Source organism: Globicephala melas, chromosome 12 (genome assembly GCF_963455315.2).
Source record: "Globicephala melas chromosome 12, mGloMel1.2, whole genome shotgun sequence".
Lineage (NCBI taxonomy): Eukaryota > Metazoa > Chordata > Mammalia > Artiodactyla > Delphinidae > Globicephala > Globicephala melas.
In genome coordinates this window covers 85467626-85490810 of record NC_083325.1, presented here as the reverse complement: position 1 = coordinate 85490810, position 23185 = coordinate 85467626, and the positions used below count along the sequence as shown (strand labels likewise).

At 42.9% G+C, this 23185-nt stretch overlaps 1 protein-coding gene across 11 annotated transcripts in view; it reads left to right on the top strand.

The window, feature by feature from the left end:
* RNF144A (ring finger protein 144A) overlaps positions 1-23185 on the top strand; it is a 115266-nt gene that overhangs the window by 21470 nt on the left and 70611 nt on the right. For 6 of the 11 annotated variants that reach the window (XM_030844499.2, XM_030844498.2, XM_060309957.1 and 3 more), the window contains exon 2: positions 3270-3414. The exons of 2 other annotated variants lie outside the window; for them this stretch is intronic. The gene's annotated coding sequence lies outside the window, so the exon portion shown is untranslated. Of the gene's footprint in view, positions 1-3228; positions 3415-23185 lie in introns of all 11 variants that reach the window. 3 more of the 11 variants (XM_060309959.1, XM_060309956.1, XM_060309960.1) reach the window with 1 other exon arrangement.

The following is a 23185-nucleotide window of genomic DNA, read 5'->3' as shown; positions in this document are numbered from 1 at the left end:
TGAAAACACACAGGCTCACAGCACAGCCTCCGGGCAGAGAGCTCTGCGTGCAGCCTCTTTTCATGAACCTTTTTCTAATGTAGCTAAAAGTCTTCTGTTGTCACTGCAGCAGCTCACCGAGAGCTTTTCTTTCTTGCTGAAGATTATAGTTCTATTTACTGGCTCTTCGTACCTGGGAAAAATGGCAGAAACATGTAGTAAAGCAGACTTTTGTATTATCTTTTGTTTGAAGGATTCTTACTGATTGCCAAGTACAGGCAGAGAAAAGATGTGCAAACACAGGGTCATATTTTCTGAAGTTGGTACCTTGATGCTTCAGGGCAGAGGAGGAGCTTCCTGCAGGTGGACAGGGTTGCTCTGTGCAGGGACCAGGTGACGGGCGGGGGTCGCTCAGAGGTTTCAGCCTCCACATTGAAGGCTGTAGGCTTTGGGAGCTGGTCAGGAGCATTGCAGGAAAACTCACTTGCTCAGGCCACACGTGGGCAAAGCTTGTCATTTTAGTAAAAGCACAGGGAGGAAGCGCTAGCTCCAGAGGAGATGTGGATTTGTCCATTGGGATGTATCTCACGTCTACTCCGATGGAAACATCTGCTGCTCTCGGATGCCCTACTTTGAAGTGACTAGAAAGACAGAATTGATTTTGTTCTTTGCTTCCTGACCATAGATGCCTAAAAATAAGCCAAGTTCAGATGCTGGTGTTGCATTTCTGATGAGCAGATGCTGTACTTGAGGAGAGAGAAACTTGGGAAATTCTGGAGTTATTATGCCTTTACATTTTTTCCAGTTGATATATTTCTTTTTCAATAATAGTTTCATTGAGATGTAACTCATATAGTATAAAATTAATCATTTTGAAGTATAAAATTCAGGGGTTTTCAGCATATTCACAGAGTCGTACAAGCATCATCATCATCTAACTCTAGAACATTTTCAGTTCCCTCCCAAATCCCTGATCCAATGGCTGTCGCTCCTTACTCTGCCTTGGCTCAAACCCCTGGAAACCGTGAATCTACTTTCTGTCCCTCTGGATTTACCTGTTGTGGATATTCCATATACATGTTTTCTTGCAGTTTGTAGCCTTTTTGGTCTGACTTTTTTTTTTTTTTTTTTTTTACTTAGCATGATATATTCGTAGTTCATCCTTATTGTAGCATTTCAAATCCATTCTGTGGACATACCACATCTTGTTTTCACATTCACCAGTTGATGGACATTGGGGCTGTTTCCACTTTGTGGCTGTTTTGAATACTGCTGCTATGAACATCCATGTACAGGTTGTTGGTGCACATTTGTTTTCCATCCTCTCGGGTGCATACCTAGATGTGGAATTGCTGGGCCATATGTGACTCTGTGTTTAACCCTATAAGGAGCTGCCAAACTATTTCCCAAAGCAGCTGCCCCACTTCAGTCTCCAGTAGCAATGTGTAAGTGTTGAGAATTCTCCACACCCACACCCATGCTTGTTATCTTCTGTCTGATTCTAGTCATCCTAGTGGGTGTGACGTGGTATCTCATTATGGTTTTGATTCGCATTTCCATAATTGAATAACCATGTTGAACATTTTTAAATGTGCTTATTGGGCATTTGGATATCTTTTTTGGAGAAATGTCTATTCCGATCTTTTGCCCATTTTTTAATTTGGTTATTTGTCTTTTTATTGTTGATTTGAATGTGTTCTTTATATAATCTGGATACAAAGTCCTTATCAGGTACATGACTTGTATATGTTTTCTCCCTTTCTGTGGGTTGATGTAACTTTATTGATGGTGTTCTATAACACACAAAACTTTACAATTTTGATGGAGTCTCAGTTTATCTAACTTTTCTTTTGCTATTTGTGCTTTTGGTGACATATCTAAGAAACTAGTACGTAATCTCAGGTCACAAGGATTTACTCCTATGCTTTCTTCTAAGAGTTTTATAATTTCTGCTCTTCCATTTAGGTGTACAATCCATTCTGAGTTAATTTTTGTGAAAGGTGTAAGGTCTGTGTAGAGATTCATTTTCTGAATGTCAGTATCATTTGCTGAAAAGCCTATCATTTACCCTCTGGGTTGTCATGGCACTCTCGGCGAAAATCAATTAACCGTAAATGTATGGGTTTATTTCTGGACTGTCAGTTCTAAGCCATTGCGCTCTATGTCTTTCCTTATGCCAGTATCATACTCTCTTGATTACAATAGCATTTTTTTTGTTGTTTTTTTTTTGACATCCCAAAGTGTGAATTCTCCAACTTTGCTTTTCTTTTTCAAGGTTCTTTTGGCTATGTGAGATGTCTTGGATTTCTGTATGAATTTTAAGAACTGCTTGTCAATTTCTGCAAAAAAGAAAGCGGAGAATTTAATAGAGATTGCATTGAATCTGAAGACCTATTTGGGGAGTAGTGCTGTCTTAACAATATTGTCTTCCAACCCATGAGCACAGGATGTCCTTTCTGTTTACTTAGTTTTTCATTTCTTGTAATGATATATTGGTAGTTTTCAATGTACAAATCTTGCATATCTTGTTAAATTTATTCATAAGTATTTTATTCTTTTTGATTCTGTTCTGGTGCTCTTCTAACAGCATATGTTATTTATCCATTGTACCAATTTCTGCCTTTTGATTGGAGCGTTTAGACCATTTAGTGTAACTACTGATAAGATAGAATTTATGTCTGCCGTTTTGCTTTTTTTCCTTATGGATCTTATGTCTTTTGTGTTCCTTTATTCCTCCATTTTGCCTTCTTTTGTGTTAGTTTCTAGCATACCATTTTAATTCTGTTGTTCACGTCTTATACATTTTTTCAGTTGTTTTGTTAGTGGTTGCCCTGGGGATTACAGTTAACATAATCTTGCCTTATGTTTAAACTTTTCTGTGGCCCTAAACCTCTGCCTGTAGGAGTCCCACTGGGGCAAACCTGAATGGCTGTGATTGGAAAAGGAGGGGACAGAAATGGAGACCCAGGGACACATTGTTATCTGAGAATTGTCTGTGTTGGTAGATTTATCTGTTAACTTCTTTGTGGAATTTGATTACCTATACCATAAACCTTAGTTTCTTCTCCAGTGGTACCTTCCAAATGTTGATCAGATTAGATTTCTAGTAGTTATATCAATAGCTTTCTCCCTTGGGTTGGGGATTTGAAAGGCTGATGTTGGGTTCTAAATCAGCACAATCATCTTTGCTGCCCCCTGCCACCCCCCAACCTGCTCTCTAAGCTCCTGTGCCCTTCTCCTGCTCCCCAGGTGTTCACCCTGCTGAGTCTGATACACTCCCCATCCCCCAGGTCTGCAGGGACCCCAGTGCCAGAGATCTTCCCCCACTACTCCAGATGGACAGCCTGTCATGAGAGGGAGGGCCAGCTGAGCACATCAGGACACCAGGATTTGGCCAGAAGACCGTTCCTCTCCTCCCATCAGGACTTTTCAAAGGTAACTTTGACATTGGAAAATGAAAGCTTGAAAACCTTCATTTATGTCTTCTTGGTGGGCTCTCAGGCCATTGTTGGGAAAGACCCCAACCTGGATGGGTTTTTCTGTACCTCTTAAACCACACCAAATAAGCAATTGCCTAGTTTGCTTCCCCTGAATGAGTTTTGAGGATGGTCTTCAACATATTATGTTAAGCGGTTATAGTAATTAATATGTTACAAAGGCTACCACACGGGTCCTCATTTTCTGCTTTTAACAAGCTCATGAGGCTCTTATTGCTAGTCCGGTTTTGTAGACCAGGAAACAGGTTTAGAAGATCAAAGTGACGTCCCTAGGGTCTCAGTGATTCATTAAGTTGTCCAGAACATATGGATTGAGCAGCCGTATTGCGCCAGGTGCTGTTCTAACCCAGGACCCACGGTGAGCACAACGGACGCAAACTTCTCTCATGGAGATTCCAGGTTGGCGGGGGGACGTGTGAGTGGAGGGTGGGGACAGGCACCAAGAGACTGACCACCACGTGAAGAAGTAAATTTCATGTCTCATTCCCAGGCATAAGTGTTGTGGAGAAAATAAAAAGCTACCAAGTTTAGAGGGGTGGAGTTTTAAATGGAGTGCTCCAGGAGGTCTCATAAAAAAGTCAACATTTGAACGTGGATTTAAGGAAGTGTGGGAATTAGCCATTTAACCGACTGGGACAAGAGACTTGGAGCTAGAAGAAAAGGTGGGTGTGAAGGCCCAGAGTCCAGTCTGTGCATCGCAGCACGTTGGGGGAACACCGAGAGGCAGGGGAGCCAGCAGAAGCAGTGAGTCGGGTGGTGGGGTCAGACAGTGGTCAGGAGGTAACAGAAACCTGTTAGCATCGCGGGCTATTGGGGGGAATTCTAGGCTTTACGATGGGAAATCAGTGCAGTGTTTTAGGCAGAGGAGGGACGGGATCCATTTTGATAGGCTCATTCTGGTATCAGTGTTGAATGATGGGGGGTAGACCAGGAGACCACTTAGAGGTCATTAGAGAAATCCATTGTAGTAAGTCAGACAAGAGATAATTTGGTGGCCTGCGCCACTGGTAGCCGTGGAAGTAGGGAAACGTGGTCACATTCTAGATATATTTTGAAGAAAGAGCCTTTACGATGTCCTGGCAGAATGGGTGTGGGGCTTGAGAAGAAGGGCAAGTCCATCATGATGGCAGAGATTTTAGGTTGTGCAACTAGAGGGAGTTGTCGCCACCTGAGATGGGGAAGTCTGCAGGGTGGGGAGGGTTTTGGCCCTTTTGGTGCCAAAAGAGGTTAGAAGTTCAGTTTTGAACAGGTTGAGTTTGAGATTATAAGACCCCCCCAAATGGAGATGCTGAGTGGACAGGTATATCCACATCCGATAGTTGAAGATGGTGATCTGAGCTGGAGGTACAACGGGGGTCTCTGGCCTGCAGTTGGGATTTAAAGGGATAAGGTCAGTGAGATCCTAGTGAGAGAGGAGTTCTCAGGATTGGGCCCTGGAACATTCTGGCTTTAGGAGGAGCAAAGGAAGTGGGACACCAAGAGGCAGCCCCCGGAGAGGGAGGGGAAATCCAAGTGTGAGGCATCTCGGAAGCCACATGAAATCACTTCAGAAGGAGGGAATGATGAGCTGTGCCCAGTGTGTGGATGGGCCAGATGAGGCGGAGACTGGAATTGACTCTTGGATCAGTGCCACGCAGGTCATTGGTGCCTTCGGTAAAAACAGCAAATGTCATGTGGGTCTGGTGACTATGGCAACCGAGGGAAAGATGAAGGGAGAACTCTGAGACCCAGATTGTTGACGGCAGTTTGGAGAAGGTTTGCTGCAAAGGGGAGCTGAAAATGGGGTGGTACCTGGTGGGGTGAGTCAGGCCAAGAGAATTCGTTTTGAGTTGGAAGCATTAACATTATTTATACGCCGATGGGAATGATTCAGTAGAGAGTAAAAAGTTGATAATATAGGACAGAGGGTTGCTGGAAGCATGTCTTGAGTGGGTGAGGGAGGTGCGTTCGTGTACAGGTGGAGTTGTTTGCTTCAGGCAGAGCACAGATAGTTACTGGTGGGGGACGGACTAAATGACAGATACATGGGGGCCGAGGTAGTGCTCAGAAGAGGAGTTTTCTTCTGATCGCTTTTATTTTCTTTGTGAAATAGGAAGTAAAGTCACCAGCTGAGAGTGCCATGGTGCAGGAGGGCTTGTAAGTTTGGGAAAAAAGGGAAGGAGGTGCGGAGTGATCACCTGTTAGTCGTAAGAGTCCACCTGTACTCATCAGTGAGATTGTGTGTTTTTCTAGACAGTTCAGCTGTGGAGTTGAGGGTACACACACACAATAGCTCAAGAATTGAATTATGGAGAACTGTGAGTCTGTTTCTCTTTTGTAAAAAAGTTCATTTGTATCAATTTTTAATTATATTTCACATATACGTGATATCATATGATATTTGTCTTTCTCTGTCTGACTCACTTCACTTAGTATGGTAATGTCTAGGCCCATACACATTACTGTCTATAAAATGGATAACTAACAAGGACCTACTGTATAGTACGGGGAACTCCACTCAGTATTCTGTAATAACCTGTATGGGGAAAGAATCTGAAAAAGAATGATGGATACATACGTAAGTATAACGGATTCATTTTGCTGTCCACCTGAAACTAACATACATTTGTAAATCAACTGTACTCCAATAAAATTAAAAAAAAAAAAGAATCGAATTGTCATTTGGCTGAGCAGAGAGGGACAGATTGACAGGGGTGGCCCCAGCAATAGCATCTGCAGGAGAGAGATGGCCCAGGTCACCTGGAGATTGCCACGGTGACTTGAGGACAGAGGACATCAGTCGTGAGAAGGAGGTTGGGCTGGGCGATAGGGGAATTGGAGGTGCAGGAGAAGGGCCAGAGCTGTCTGGCCGGGGACACTGGAGGGAATGGCTGGGGAGACCAGAGGTGGTGGGCTGACCGTGTGCCTGAACCTGGGGATTTGGGGTGCTTTCGGGAACCTAAATTCCAACGTTCCTTCCCCCTAGCCTCAGGTTCTCATCACCCCGCTTTGCCTTTTCACTGCCTGCCCTTTATTTTTTAAATTTTTTGGGCCACACCTCTAGGCTTGTGGGATCTTAGTTCTTAGACCAGGGATTGAACTTGTAGTGAGAGTGCGGAGTCCTAGCCACTAGGCCACCTGGGAGCTCCCTCACTGCCTGCACTGTGAAAGGGCCTGCTCGAGAACTCTTGTTGAATCCCGAACCAGATACCGATATTACCAATGTTCCTCTGGTAATACTGGGAATATATTGCTAATTTCTTACCAACACATTTCTTTGCTGAGGCAGAGGGAGACCTGCAGCCAGCTCATCAGTGCAGTAAAGACACAGGAAATGTGACAGCTGACATTTGAAGCCGCCCTTCCCCTTCTTCATAGGCCTTGGACACTAAGAGGATTTTTCTTTTTCTTTTTTTTTTTAACCTCGACTTTAACGTTTTAAGGTTACTGCATCCCTCTCTGCAGTACATTTGCTGGTCCAGAGACAGAGTTCCCTCAGGTATGAGGAAAACATGAAAGCACCCTGGAACAAATGCACTGCAAGGCCAAGTGGAATTGTGCATTCTTTCCTGAATCTGCCCACTCCCACCTCCCAGGACGTTCTGCTTGGGAATCTGTCTCCAGCAAATTCCAAGAGCTGAAATGGCTTCATAGTTACAAAAGATTCATGTTGAAGAAGCCAAAATACCAGAAAATGGCATTCCAGCACAAGCAAAGATATTTTTAAATGGTTAGGTTTTATAAAGAGACACGGCCTCCGTTGGATATAAACCACCCCCAATTCACACTTCTGTCATTGACATAGCTATGTCTAAAAGATAGTTTCATTTTTTTCTTTTTCTTTCTTCCCCCAGTGGAGAATGTCATTGGTAAGAAAATAAATCTTCTGTTAAGAAACTTTAACTGAGCCTTGGCCTTGACTCAGCCTTGGGAATGGCCGGCATGTGGAGAGCTGCAGCTGGGACAGCTGGGCTCAACCCTGCTCTTGGCTGGTGAAGCTTTAAGGCAAAGGTCGTTTAAAACTCTAACTAGAATCGAAAATATCAATACCCTGCTTAACTTCTCATGGTTTTGGAGTGGCTGAGGTAGTTACACGAGCAATATTTTTAGAAATAGAAACACTTAGAGATGCTGTTCTGAGTTGCTATGGTGGAAGGCCCTGTTCAAATAAATCTTAATGACCACATTTTCCACGTTTGTCTCAATTGCAGTTTCTTTGTTTTTTTAATTAAAAAATTTTTTTGTTGTTCTTTTTGTTGTTTTGTTTTGAGAGCTATATGTGCTATCCTCTAAGCCCTGCTGTCAAGTCAGTATTTCCTGGGTAAGTCTCCGTGAGCGTTCTCGGTGTTTCCCCATCCCAAAGTGCAGAGGCAACGAGAACCACTGATCAAGGAGAAGCAAGTGCCTGTTCCCTGGGGCCGTGTGGACTTCTCTGGACAGCCAAGCAGCAGACACTTAATGAGCATCTATTATGTGCAAGGTCATGTGCTTGGGCCAAGAGAGATGGAAGAGTAGACACGGGGCGGGTCTCTGCTGTTATGTTTTCCTTTGACTAATGTTAACAAGCAGATGTGGAACGCCAATTCCCAAAACTTGAGCGCGGGACAGAGCAGAAGTGAGGCTGTGAGAAGTGGGTGCTGAGTACTAGATCCCTTCACGGCTGAGACATGTCTGAATGGAGAGGAGAGAGGGACAGAGATGAGAAGGCAGTACGGAAGGCCACTCGGGCTGGACCCTGCAGGTTTGGAGTTAGACTCTTTCCTGTGGCTGGTCGGGGACCGTTATGATTTGCTAAGGGTAGTGATAGGATTTTTTTAAAAAGTGATTTGCACACATTCATTGGGCACTCTTGTGCTCCTAATACAAAGAAAAGATGGAAAACAGGGAAAACAGTCAAAAGGAAAAGTTTGATCATGTGGCTTAACAAAATTAATGGAATATTTTCCCCCCGATTTAAAAAATACAGTACGTTTTTGATTATTCCCCAAAGCCTAAGAACAGAGCTTCACAAACACATGCAAGCACTTTTACCAGAGAAATATCATCCTTTTATCATACTTATGATGTTAGCTACATTTAGCATTGCTTGATTAATATCAGTGAGGAAACCTTTAGTATCTAGTCATTATCATGTATTGAAAACTGCATAGCATAATTGAATTATCTCAATCTCATTTTAATCCTGAATTTACTTATTTTAATGGCTGACTTTATGGGTGTATTCCATAATTTATCTATCATCTATATATAAACACACTTATCTGAATTTAAAAACAAGGTAAAATCTTTCTGATAGAAAGGAATTCTCATTGGCTCATTGGTTTGACAGTGAAAGCTGTCTTCATCTCTTAAGTTACTGGAAGGAGCTAAATATGCAAATAATATGGACAAACATATAGTTGAAACATGGTTATAATAAAATCATGTATTAAGGTATTTTCTATGGAGAGGTGCATTGAAATGAATGTATTTTTTCTCAAATTTTTTTCTGAGTGTATTTGTTTAAACAGGGGGCCTCTATAGTCAGCATGTTGTACATTAGATCCTCAGATCTTATTCATCTTATAACTGAAAGTTTACACTCGTTTACCAACCCCTGCCTATTTCCCACACCCTCCTGCACCTGGCAACCACCTTTCTACTCTTTGCTGTTTCTCTGAGTTTTACTTTCTTTCCTTTTTTTTAGATTCCACATGTAAGTGATATCGTGTGGTCTTTTTCTCTGTCTGGCTTATTTCCAGACAGAGAAATAGCCTCCAGGTTCATCCATGTTGTTGCAAATGGCAGGGTTTCCTCTTTCTTTGAGGCTGAATAATAATAATAATAATAATAATAATAATAATAATAAATACACACACACACACACACACACACGCATATCACGTTTTCTTTATCTATTCGTCTGCCAACAGACCCTTAGGTTTTTCCATACCTTGGCTGCTGTGAATAGAGCTGCAGTGAACATGGGGGTGCAGATATCTCTTTGAGTTCATGATTTTGTTTCCTTCGACATATATCCAGTAGTGGGATTGCTAGATCACATGGCAGTTATATTTATAATAATTTGAGGAACCTCCATACTGTTTTCCATAGTGGCTGTACCAGTTTACATCTCCATCATGTGCCCAAGGGTACCCTCTTCTCCACATCCTTGCCAGCATTTGTTAACTCTTGTCTTTTTGATAATAGACATCCTAACAGGTGTGAGGTGACATCTCCTTGTGGTTTGATTTGTGTTTCCCTGATGAATGGTGATGTTGAGCATCTTTTCACGTACCTGTTGACCATTTGTACATCTCCTTTGGAGAAATATCTATTCAAGTTCCTTGCCCATTTTAAAATTGGATTATTTATGCTTTTACTATTTTTTTTAAATAAATTTATTTATTTATTTATGGCTGTGTTGGGTCTTCATTGCTGTGCGTGGACTTTCTCTAGTTGAGGTGAGCGGAGGCTACTCTTCATTGCAGTGCGCGGACTTCTCATTGCGGTGGCTTCTGTTGTTGCGGAGCACGGGCTCTAGGCGCACGGGCTTCAGTAGTTGTGGCACATGGGCTCAGTAGTTGTGGCTCGCAGGCTCTAGAGCGCAGGCTCAGTAGTTGTGGTGCACGGGCTTAGTTGCTCCATGGCATGTGGGATCTTCCCGGACCAGGGCTCGAACCTGTGTCCCCTGCATTGGCAGGTGGATTCTTAACCACTGTGCCACCAGGGAAGCCCTGTACTTTTACTATTGAGTTGTATGTGTTCTTTCTATATTTTGGATATTAACCCCTTATCAAACATAGGATTTACAAATATTTTTTTTCCCATTCTGTAGGTTGCCTTTTCATTTTGTTGATGGTTTCCTTTGCTGTGTGGAAGCTTTTTTGTTTGATGTTTACTTTTTTTGTTTACATTGCTTTTGTTGCCTTTGCTTTTGGTGTCAAATAAAAAAAAATCATTGTCAAGGCTGGTGTTAAGGAGCTTACTGCCTAGGTTTTCTTCTAGATTTATGGTGTAAGATAGGGGTCCAGTTTCAGTCTTTTGCATGTGACTATCCAGTTTTTCAAACACCATTTATTGAAGAGATTATTCTTTCCCCATTGTATATTCTTGGTGTCTTTGTTGAAAATTAATTGCTCCTATACATATGGGTTTATTCCTGGGATTTTTATTATGTTTTGTTGATCTATGTGTCTGTTTTACCCAATACCATACTGTTTTGATTACTATAGCTGCATCATATAGTTTGAAATTGAGAAGTGTTCAGCTTTGTTCTTCTTTCTCAGGATTGCTTCAGCTATTCATGCATATTAAAAAAAATGATATACTGAAAATTACATTTTTTCAACTGTTGCTACTTTATTTTAAAAAGGCGATATTTCCAATATGCCAGAAGTTACATATTCTGCAACTATTTAAAATTCTTCTATAATTTTTAATGGCAACTGAGGAATGTGCTAAAGGCCTGTGTACTTGTAAAAGGTTATTTTTGGCTATAGCCCAGCCCCTCTCCAACAAAACCAGAAAATCTCTGCTTTGTGCCACACAGAGCAAATTCAAGGCTTTGTGGTGTGGTAGGAAGTGATGGACACAGGGGGTCAGAAGACAGGTCTAGGCCCAGCTTCACCACTAACTGCCCAGTGCAGCTTGGGAAAGTCATTGACGTCTCAGAGCCTGGATATTTTCATAGCAAAACGGGAATGACAGCAATGCTTCCCTACCTACCTGGAAGTCCTTGTGAGGATCAGATGTGCGTGAAGGATGGGGACATTTCTCATGATGTGTAAACAACTTTCAGCTATTATTTACTGGTTAGGAACCAAATGCAAATGAAATGACCACCTGCAGCCTCCTCTGGGACCTGAGGGAAGGGGCAGTGAGGGTAGTGTGTGTGCAGGTGGGGCTGGACCTTGGAACCACAGAAGATGCAAACAAGATGACAGGAAGCACGTTGCTCACAGCTGTGAGGAGGGCTAGGCATTCCCGCAGTCATGCGTTCTCTGAGGAGGGATATTCTGATTACTAGGGAGGGCTGCAGGAATTCGGAGGAACTGGCTAAGGGATGTCTTCCAGCACAGAAGGAAGAAGCCACAACCCTAGAGAGTTTGATTTACTCTCTGGCTTCTGAAGCCACTGTCCAAATGTCTAGGGAGAGATGAGGTAACTACTGATGGCTGCTAATAGCTGTCGTTGGTATACCGCTTTGGAGTTCATACATGAACCTCCATGTGCACTGTGTACTGTTATTAGCTTACACAGCTCTCCTGTGATTATAGCTATTGTTCTTCCTACTGTCCAGTTGAGAAAACTAAGACTGAAAGCAACTTGTTCAAGATGATGCAGCTGGAAGTTGGTGGTGGAGCCCAACAAAGCCAGGACACCCAACTTCCAGATCTCACTTGACCTTTCTGCCTGATAAAGAAGGTTTTGTATGCACTCTCAGCACCAGGAAAGCAGGGAGGATTAGGAAGTCTGGGAGAACATCTTGGTTCAGAAATTTCAGAAACAAAGTTATTTAAGTTTTTTTTTTTTTTTTGCTAGATATGGTTAACTTTACAAGAAACTTCCAAACTGTTTTCTACATTGGCTGTAACATTTGGCAGTCTCATGAGCAATGTATTAGAATGTCAGTTCCTCTGCATCCATGCCAACAGGAAGTTATTTAGGTTTGCAAGACATCTTCAGTGCCAGTAGTAACTACCCAGCTACGGGAGAGGCCATATATATTGAAATGTGATGAATTATTTGCGGAGTTTTGGAACATCACTGTGAAGTCCATTAGTGGGCGGGGTTGGTGTGGTGAGGGAAGAGGCCAGTTGGGCTCTGGGGCATCCATCCCTAGAAGTATTAGGAAGTGTAGGCTGTATAAGATGACCACAGGGTACTTTGTAATTGTGTTCTGGATTCTCTCTGCTCAGTTCAAGTTCAACACTGTGGTGCAAGCTGAAGTGAACACCAGAGAGTGTAATCTTATCACTAATATCCCCCAGAAAGAAAATCAAATGAACTATGGGGTTTTGAAACATCAGAATGAAGAGCAGACTGTGACTTCTCGACTGTGTGAGTGAGTGAATGGAATGTGAGGATTAACAAGAAGCAGGATGTTTTGTGTATAAATTGCTCCAAGATGGGGAAAAAAATCGTATTTCATAATCTTTGAAGAGGGGGCTAGCCAGGGGAAAACACTTCATCGTCCTTTTCCCCCCGTTTTTAGGGAATCAAAAAGCTTCCAATAGAATAGAGAAGAAATTACAAGTACATAATCTGAGGAAGGTTCTTATTCTTTTATAGGACAGGACCCAAAGGATGTCCTCTTTATTGAAAGGATCATGAAATCTGTAGACCTTAAGAGCTGGTATTGGAGTTGAATCTGGACGTCTTGTGCCCAGAGCTGCCTCCCTGGCCGGGGCGATGGAGGCGTGGGATTGGGGGGCGGTGTGGGCATGGTCCAGGACATCCGTTCAGAGAGCTGGCCCCCAACTCAGCCCGGACATCCTTGTTTTCTTTGATTTCATTGATGATGAATCAACAATGAGCTTTCTGAATCCAATGAGCTATTGTTGCTCATAACCACCAAATTCGAGTTCCTAAAGCTTACCAATTAAGCTGGGTACTTAATTTTTTAAATACATATATGCATGTAGTAAAATTATTAAAATATAGACAGGTTATTAAATACAAATGTAAATGCTTCATCTCTTTGTCCTCCCCAGAGGAAACCACTATTGATTTTTATTTTTTTAATTTTTTTAATTTCCCCATCTAGAAAATTTAGTACCCGTGAAAAGATACTCATTTTAAATCTGAACCAGATTAGACAACACCATTCTAAGCAGATCTTTTAAAGAAATGTGCAGATCTTTTAAAGTCGGATCCAGTACATACAACACTTTATGTATGTGAGTTATGAAGCATAATTAATGAATATCCATGAACCTGTCTCTTAAACAAAAATATTAACACTGTGATATTGATGTCGACATTTTCCTCTATCTGACTGCTTTTCCCCGCACTATCATTTAATCTTCCCTTGCTATTTTTGGTAGTCTGTACTCCTAAAAGTATACATAATGTTACTCATTAAAAATTGTGTCATGCTGTTGTTCAGTGTTTTGTTTCTAAGATTTAACCACCTTGTTCCATGTAGCTATATTTATTCATCTCGCTTACGTAATATCTGATAAGGTTAACATCCATGCTTCCTCCTGTCAGTGGGTGTTTGAGTTATTTTCAGTCTTTTACTGTCACAAAATACCCTGCTATTTATATTCTTGCACATATATCTCTGCTATACGTACACTATTTTTTTCCTTGGTTATATACCTAGGAGGAGAGTTTGGGCCTGAAGAAAGGCTAATTCATGACCAACTTTACAAGAAAATGTCCTGGTGATTTCCTTAGTGATTATACCACGAATGCACATTGCCATCAGCAGTGAATAAAAGTGTCCTTTAAGATTCATGTCTGCCTTATCCCAACACTTGGTGTTATTGGACTTCTTAATTTTTGACAAATTAATAGTGAAGTGAACTTAATGTACCAATAATATTGAGCTTCTTTTCACATATTTAATTATCATCTGTTTCATCTATTGTAAAAGGACTGTTCATCTCCTTGTTCTAGTTTCCCAATGGGTTGTATATTTTTTTTCATTGATTTGAAAGCATTCTTTATATATTCTGAAGATTCATACTGTTAAAAATATTACCTTCTATTTTGTGCCATATATTTTCACAAGGTGCTTTTTGATGAACAGAAGTTCTTGATTTTAATGTATACAACCTTGGCCATTTATAGTTAGAGCCTTTCATTTAAGATATTCTTCTGTATCCCAAGGTTATAAGTTACTCCCTTATTTTCTTTTATCAGTTTTACAATTATTTGGAATTAATTTTTGTGTGTGATAGAAGAATCCAGGATTATTTTTATCCATAAAGAATAATAATTCTCCTAGTACCACTTATTGAATAATCCTTTTTTTCTATTGATCTGGGATATACAGTCTGTAATATATTGAGTTTCCCCAAGTGCATGGGTTTGTTTTTCTGTGTTGTCTCTATTTGTATGTTGGTTAATTTGCCCACCTCTGTATCAGTGCTGCCTGCTCTTAATGACTGTAGCTCTCTACGAAGTCTTGATATTTGGTCCTTTCATCTTTTCCCTCTTATTGGGTGATGTTTGGCTGTACGTGGACTTTTGCTCTTCTATAGAGATTTTAGAGTTAGTTTATGAAACAGCAATAGCAACAATAAAAACAACAACAAAACCTGTGGGGAATTTGCTTGGATTGCAGTCAATCTATATACATCAATTGAGAAAAAATTGACTTTTTTTGATATTGAGTTCTCCTAACCATGAACATTGTGTCAGTATCCATATATTTGTCTTCACAAATGTTTTTTGGGAAAGCTTTATACTTTTCTGTAGATAGATCTTACTCATTTGCTGTATGCTCTTAGGTACATGTGACATGTTTGTTTGTTTCCAGCCACCTCAGTTTTGGGGTGCCTTCAGAGATGGCGTCTTTGCTGGAGGATAAAAGTGTAATTGATATCTATACATTGATCTTGCATCCAGCCTCTTAACTCAACCTTTAGTATTTCTAATATTTTGTCTGTGGATCCTCTTATATGTAAAAAGCCATTTGTGAATAATTAAAGTATGGTTTATTCCTTTCAATTCTCACATTTTCTTTTTCCTGTTTTCCTTGTTTGAGTTAGGACCTCCAGTACAATAATGAATTGGAGCAATAGAAGATAGCCCTTCATTGTTCTTAATCTTTATAAGGAGTGTTCTAATTTGATTAAGAATGTTGTTTGCTATCACTTTTTTTCCAAATACCCTTTATTAGGTTAAGGAAGTTCCCTTATGTTTCTGTTTTACAGTTTTGTTTTCTGCTTTTATTCGTAAGTATATGCTGAGTTTTATCAAAGGCTGCTCTGCATCTATTAGGATGATCGCATGATTTTCACTGTTTCTATTACTATGTTATCTTACACGTATGGCTCATTCCAATGGTAAACTCTCTTCTATGCCTAGGATAAATCTAGCTTGTTCGGCTTTACTTTTTTTCCCCCTAAATACATGCCTGATGCACATCTGGATTCTATTTGCTCTTATTTTGTTTTAAATTTTTGTTTCTTTACTCATGAGTAAGTTTGGCCTCTATTTTTCCTTTCTTTAACTGCTTTTTGTCTGATTTAAAGAGGATTTTTTTTTTTCTATTTTTCTATTTCTTGCAAGATTTTCTGTGTGATTTGAATTATCTGCTCTTGAAATTTTGGTAGTACTCAGCTAAAAACAAGAACTCGTGCTTTCCTTGTTGTAAGATTTTTATCTATTTAATTTTTTTGAGGCTTTTAAAATGATCTGAATCCCTATTTCTTTTTAAACTGAATTTCTTTCAGTTTTCTTAAATTATATTTTTCTAGGAGTATATTCCTAGTTACCTGTTTTTCAAATTAAAATTAGCGTAAAATTATTCATTTAGTTTAAAATCCCTATCCATTTTTTTCATTACAAATATGTTAATTGGGCCATATCTCTTTTTTCTTCCTTGACCAATCTGCCAGTGTGTTTTATTATTTTCAAAGAAAAATACTTTTGACTCTGTTGACTCTATTTTAACTTTGTGTTTTATTTATTTTTGTTTACCTGTTAATAGTTATTTTCTTCTACTTGCTTTTCTAACTTCTTAAGCCAGAGACAGCTCAATAACTTTTAGACTTCTTTTTAAATATAAGCATTTAAGATTATAAATTTCTTAGTACTGCTTTAATGGCATCTCGTAGGTTTTGTTAAACAATATTCTCAGTATGTTTAGTTCTACATGTTTTTAAAGTTCAATATTTTCTTCTAAACCCATGAGTTTATTGATGAGTCTTCTGTGCTTTTCAAGCATGGAGAATCTTTTCATTATTGATGTCTGTCTTAATTGCACTGATGTCAAAATACATGATCCACATGATACCAGTTACTAGAAATTTGCTGGTCATTCTATATGTCCCTGTGTAAGGTCAGTTTTTGTAAATGTTCTGTGTATTTTTGAGAAGATTGTGGATTTTCAGTTTGTTGATTATGAGAGTTCCTATGTCTATTAAATTTAGATTGTTAATAGTGCTTTTCATATCACCTCTGTTTTTCCTAATTTTCTATATTTGCTATATTAAACAATGTATTGTGATTTCCCCACTGTGGTGGTATATTTGTCATTTCTTTTCAGAAACTATTTTATTTTTGCTTTTTATATTTTGAAGCTATTTGATATATACAAACTTAGAATTACTATAGCTACGTAATGAACTGGGTATTTTATTGTTACATAATTGCCTTCTTTTACTCTAGCTATGTTTTTTGCTTTAAGTCTTCTTTTGTCTGATAGCTTTCTTTGGGTTGCATTTTTCTGGACCACCTTTCTCCATCCTTTGACTTCCAATCTTTCCAGTTTCCTGTGGTTTTATGTGTATCTCTGTTTTTAAATTTCAATTTTATCATTTATTTCTTTTGGCTATTGAGTTTAATCAGTTTATTTCTTACATGATTTAATAGGGTTGGTTATTTTCCTACTAAATTATTATTATTATTATTTTTTGCGGTACGTGGGCCTCTCACTGTTGTGGCCTCTCCCGTTGCGGAGCACAGGCTCTGGACGCTCAGGCTCAGCGGCCATGGCTCACGGGCCCAGCCGCTCCACGGCATGTGGGATCTTCCCGGACCGGGGCACGAACCCGTGTCCCCCGCATCGGCAGGCGGACTCTCAACCACTGCGCCACCAGGGAAGCCCCTACTAAATTGTTTTTATACTATTTTCTTTGTTGCTTGTTTTTTTAAAGTGCATGTTTGTCTGTTTGTATTCTTTTTCCACTTCCTCCTTTTACATTGGGCAGTTATATATTCAATTTCTCTTCTTTTAGTGGAAACTGCTGAAATTTTACCATAAATACATCTAAGGTCTAAAATAAATATTTTAACTCCTTTGTTCTCAAAATACACAAAAACCTCAGAACACTGCAATTAACTTGGAGGCATATAAGCTAGGGGTACTTATTTATTTATTTTTGGTTCAGTATTTTAACTGGACTTTAGTTATCTTCCAGTGTGAGAGACCTCCGCAGAATCTAATTCATCATATTGAGAGAAGTAGATGTCTCCCATTTTTTTTGTTTTAAAGTAATTGAATCTTTGTTGCTACCGAAGATACGGATGGTTTCCAAGCCCATTTCAGTATTGGGAGCATCACTGTGGCTGATAACCCCTTACTGCTAGGAAGGTTTTCCTGACATTTATGTAGATGGTCAGTGAAATGGGTGCAGCAAGTGTTAGTGTAAAGAAATAGTTGTTGGTCAGTTTGGACCAGATGACTGATCCAGATGTAACCTGTATGTAAACAGAGGGGCTTCCTTCATACATCATGCAAACATACAGAGAGGACACAACAACATTAACATTGCTTCTTATCAACATGGTATTCTAGATTTTTTAATTCTGTAATTTCATTTTACCCTTATTTTCTATAGTATATCAACATTTATAAAGATACTTACACCCTCTTCCCTCAAAAAAACAAAACAAAACAAAACAAAACAAGTCCAAGTGTGTATTTCTTTAAAAAGGAACCTCTCTGTCCCATGTTTTTCTCAGTGACTTGAAGTTCTGGGATCTGGCACTATGCCAGACCCTATGGGGCAAGATCACACTCTCTGTTCTCCTGCACGCTTCCCTGCCAGGCAGTGCCGATGTGTCTGAATATAGAATTGTGGAGTGTTCTGCTTAAAGGAAATCGTGCTTCTCATGTATCACGTGGTTTCCACAATTATTTCGGGGAGGTGGTTCAGTGATCCTTTCTTCAAAGAAGTCTTTGGGAAGCCTGATGTCTCAAAAATAAACAGGCTCAGATTGGAACAAACTTGGGGCACCTGTAGCCTGTGCCAGTGAAGGCCTCCCCACCCTGGCCCTCAGGGAGAGCCGGGGAAGTGCAGACCCTACACAAGGCCTTTCCTTCTAGCTCCTAGCTCAGCAGAGGAGAAGCTGGAGACATCAAAGGTCCCCAGGTTGGCTGGGGGCTGGAGCAGAGATCAAGTCTTTGCATCCTTTTCTAGGCCTTCCTGCCGCTAATAGTTCATTTCCACAACCAGGACAGCTGCTCGTTCGTGCAAAGCCAATTAGGAAGCAATTTCCACGTTTCCACTTTCATTATTTTCTTTATATTCAGAACCATGTCTAGACGTTTTGCTTGGGTGACCCCAGTTCACCAGATAGACTTGCTGCGTCCTGTGTCTTCTGAAACCCCCGCCCCGGGTCTGTTGTCGGCTTTCTTAGGGGTCTCCCAGACTGGGGAAAAGGTGGCTGGTAACAGGGAGATGGTGACAAAAGCTTCATTTTATTCTCTGTCTTGAGTTTGCTTCAGGCCCTTTGCTGGTCTTCTCCCTGCTGGTCACAGAGGGACCCATTCCTTCAAGCAGACAGACCACATGCTATTTCTGTTCTGTAAATTTCCAAGGCTTCTCCCCTGGCCACTCTCCAGTCACACGCAGGAGCAGAAAGTGTATTTGCAGCTATAATCAGCACGCTTAAATGCTGGTTAAATTCAGAGTAAGTACAAAATCTGTACTGCTCTTGACTCCAAAAGAAGCTGTAAAAATATCACATGGCCTTGAGCCCTCCGAGACCTTTGACAATGAGGTGGTCCCTCTGAATCATTTCAAGGCTTATGGCTGTTCCAGAATATCCCAGATTACATGGTAAGGGGGGTGTGATCCATAGAGGACTGAGTCATGGCTGCCGACGGGCAAATTCCTCTCTTGTTTCTATTTTTCTGGGACAAGATGCACAGTAATGGTCACTTATTTTCTCGTAAACTCTTTGAGGGCGGCACCTTCCTTAATTGTCTCGGTAGCCTCAGTGTCTGGCACAGGTATGGACCCGAAATAGTTGTGAAGTGGCTGAACTAGAGAGTCAGGGGGCGGAGAGCAGAGGGCCGCCAGCTCCCTGCCTGATGCTCCTACGCGGACGCCCCTGATGCTTTCCCGTTTCGTTTATGCAGTCCCCATGACCGCCCCATGAGACGTGGGGTGGTCGCTATTAATTCCAAATTACAGATGAGGGCGCTGAGGCTTCCAGGGGTTGTGGAATCATCCAAGAGCTTGTGAAGTTAATGTGCAATCGGCTCTTGAGTCTAGGTCTCTTGAATCTTAGGGGTTCTTTTCGTCTCACTACCGGTATATCCTCAAAGATGCCCTTTTTTAATCTACTGGCCCCCGGGGGCACTGGGCTGCCTCAGCATCACGCTCTGGAAGGCTTGCCGCTTTAGATCCCATGCCCTCACACGTTCTCTGGTAGCCTTTCACTATGTACATACACTGCTGAAAACAGAGAGGCCGCTTCCAAATTGTTACTGATCTTCAGCAAAGTTCTAACTGGTTTCTCTGCCCCAGTAATCTAACTGGATTACTGGCCGAGGAGTAATCGTCCTAAAATGATAAACATACCCTCTGTTCAAAACTCCATCACTGGCTCCCAGAGCTTCAAGGACCAAGATAAGAGTCTTTATCTGAACCCACGAGGCAGCTCCAGCCTACCTGCGGCCTTGTCTGCTCGGAGGCCCCCGGCACGCACCTAGCTGGAGTCCAAGGAGTGATTTCTCAGTTGTTACTCCCTTCCCTCGGTCCAGTGTCTGCAGGAAGCTGGTCCTGAGACCCAGTTCGGTGGAGAAGCCCCTCCCCTGTCCCCTGCATTTGCTTCTGTTGGAGCCCATGTCCCTCCTCCCTGTCATCAGGATTTAACCAGCTCTGAGTAGACTGTGAGCTTGGTGGGGAAGACCGTGCATCTCCTTGGGCTTTGACAGCACCTGGAAGGCCGTGCACTTAGTCATTGAGTAAATGGACTGCGTTTACAGTTCAAGAATTCCCTCCTGAATCCCCTTACATGTGTGTGCGCAGTATGGGTATTTGGAAGGATGTGATGGAGAGGAGGGGGTTTGCCATGGGGTCACTCACAGGGAATCTGCTCTACCTGGCGTTCACCTTGGCGCTGGTCCTGGGCTCCAAGCCCCTGATGTACGGACGGTGCTGTGGCCTCTGCCAGGGAGGCTGCCCCATGGGGTTCGTCTCTGTGTTCTCCCAAGCAGCTCTGCACAGCGCTCTGGCACGGCTCTGGCTCTCAGCGATGTTTATGGGGTTGTATAACACTGTAATTTCTCTCAACACTTAGACTTTTTTTTTTTTTTTCCGGTACGCGGTCCTCTCACTGTTGTAGCCTCTCCTGTTGTGGAGCACAGGCTCCGGACGCGCAGGCTCAGCGGCCATGGCTCACGGGCCCAGCCGCTCCGTGGCATGTGGGATCTTCCCGGACCGGGGCATGAACCTGTGTCCCCTGCATCGGCAGGCGGACTGTCAACCATTGTGCCACCAGGGAAGCCCAACACTTAAAACGTTTTGAGCCTTTTCAGTTCTGGGCCTCTCATAGATCCCAGAGAACACTTAGAGGGTTGCTCTGAGAGCTAGTTCTAGAAATGCTTCTGTTGTAATAAAAGCAGTATCCTTTGCTCCACCCTTTCCAGTCTTTGAGCTGTGTCACCCTGTGTGTCACCCTGTGTGTCACCCTGTAGGCCCCGTGGGGACCTCACACTCCCTGCTTTCCCAGAACCCTGTACTGACTGGTCAGCAGCCCGATACAGGTTCTCAGCTTTTCTCCTGGACTGAGACCACCTAATCTTGGATGTGTCCCATTAGTCACCTACAGACCGGGGTGGGAGCGGCAGGGGACGTTCCGGGAAGCATGTGAATCCCTGGAGGGCTTCTGCCCTGTGCGTGGAGCTGACAGAGGGATGCCGGCAGTCTGTAGAGTGGCTGTCATGTGGCAACCTCAGGGGACAGGCCCGCTTGTTCTCGGGATGCTGGGCCCCGTCCCATCGGCCCTGCCCCTGCAGCCCCTTCGTAGGCCCCCTGCTCTGCACTGCTGCTCCTGTAGAAGCTGGGAAAGGTCCAGAAAGTAAACAGGAATGATGGAAACACAAAGCCCAGCTAACTCGCTAATGCTGTGACAGAGACGGTGTACACAGACAGACGGACAAAAAACAGACAAGCTCTCCTTGCTCTCATCACCCAGCGAGGGAGAAAAAAAGCCCTACTGCAGGTAGAGCAGTTTCTAAGAAGAAAGGTCCTTAGCTCCCCTCAGGCCTCTCGGCACAGACCTTGAGAAAGTGGCCATGGGACCCGTCTGCGGTTCCGGAGTAGCTCTGGGCCCCTTTGGGCATCACACAGTCAGGCTGGGACTCGCACCTTTAGCTGATGACATGGCAGCCTTTCCTGAATCATAGTGGCAAGTTCCTGGGCCTTTGATGTGGCTTTTCGGGCCAGGCCAGAGCCTCAGCGTCCACTATTCTGGGAACATCCGTGTGACCACGGTTGACTTCCCAGAGGGTCCCAGGCTGGCCTTCCCTCCCAATCAGTCCGGTGTTCCCGTGAATCTTGGTAGGAGATGTGAGGGATTTGGCCCGCACGTTGCACAGATGTCGCTGACCCCGGGAGGGTGCGAGTGCCTGAAAACACGGGATTTAGAGGAATACGGGGGCCTTTCGGTCCTTGTTTTTGTTGTCAGGGCAGGTGGTGTTGCTAGACCTAGAGGCTGTCCACAGCAGCAGGGTTCATTCAGAGGGTCTCAGACCCACAGGGGCCTTAGCAACGAATATAGGCCACATGTTACAAACTGCTTTTGTTTTGGCAGTGGAACTTTTTCCCTCCAAATCAGCTATCATGTGTGATCTGAGCTGGGGTGGAGGATGCAGAACCCCCTTCCCTTCTACCCCAAATCATTGTGCAAACCCTGGGGCCCCTTCCTGGTCCTAAGCCAGCCCGCCTGCCTTCACAGGTGCACAGACACACAGATGCACAGACACACAGATGCACAGACATACAGATGCACAGACACACAGACCGGGGGGCAGAGGCTTGAGGGGCCCGGCGGGTTGTCCAGACGCAGGCGGGCTGTCCAGCAATGTGAAGGGGGAAGGCCAGAGTGCCGTCTCCCCCCCCTCTTCCACATGCCCGGCTTCACCATGAACATTCACCAGCCTGATGCCATCTTCTTGGGCCTTGGCTCAGGTGTCGGGAGCCTGGTGGCCTCGGGCTGTCGAGGAGTTGAGGCTTCACCTCTGTCCTCCTGGGCTACCGCCACCATGTGCTGAAAGGGCTAGCTTTGCCAGTGCCTGAGACCGTGAAGGATGACCAGCCCCACTGACCACTTCTTAAAAACCCTTGCAGTTAGGATGTGGTGTGTTTATAGTCAATGTTAGGGAGCTTAGAGTTTTGTTTTTTTCTTTAAGAATCATTTAAAAGCCCTTTCCCTTCAGTTCAGTGCTGACTCTGTCATGAAGCACCGGATTCAGGCAGCTGGCATTGGCGGGTCTCCTCTGTCCAGGCCGTGGGTGGCTTTGTGCACAGAGAGGCTGGTTCATCCCTCGCGGAAACCTCACGCATGAGACAGGCCTTATGCCCCTGTTTTTCCCATGATGAAGCAGAGGCGCAGAGAGGTCAGGCCTGTGCCACAGGGATGGTCAGTGCTGACCCCCTTTTAATGGTCATGTTTACCTGACGCCACATCTGCCCGCTGCATCGCCCTCCGCCCTCCACTCATCCAGCGGTCAGGGCACACTGTCTTTTACTTTTGTACATTTTTATACACCTGTGCCTGTTCTCCCGAGGCCAGATCCACTCAGCACATGTGTCTTAAGCTTCTATTTTGCAGAAGGC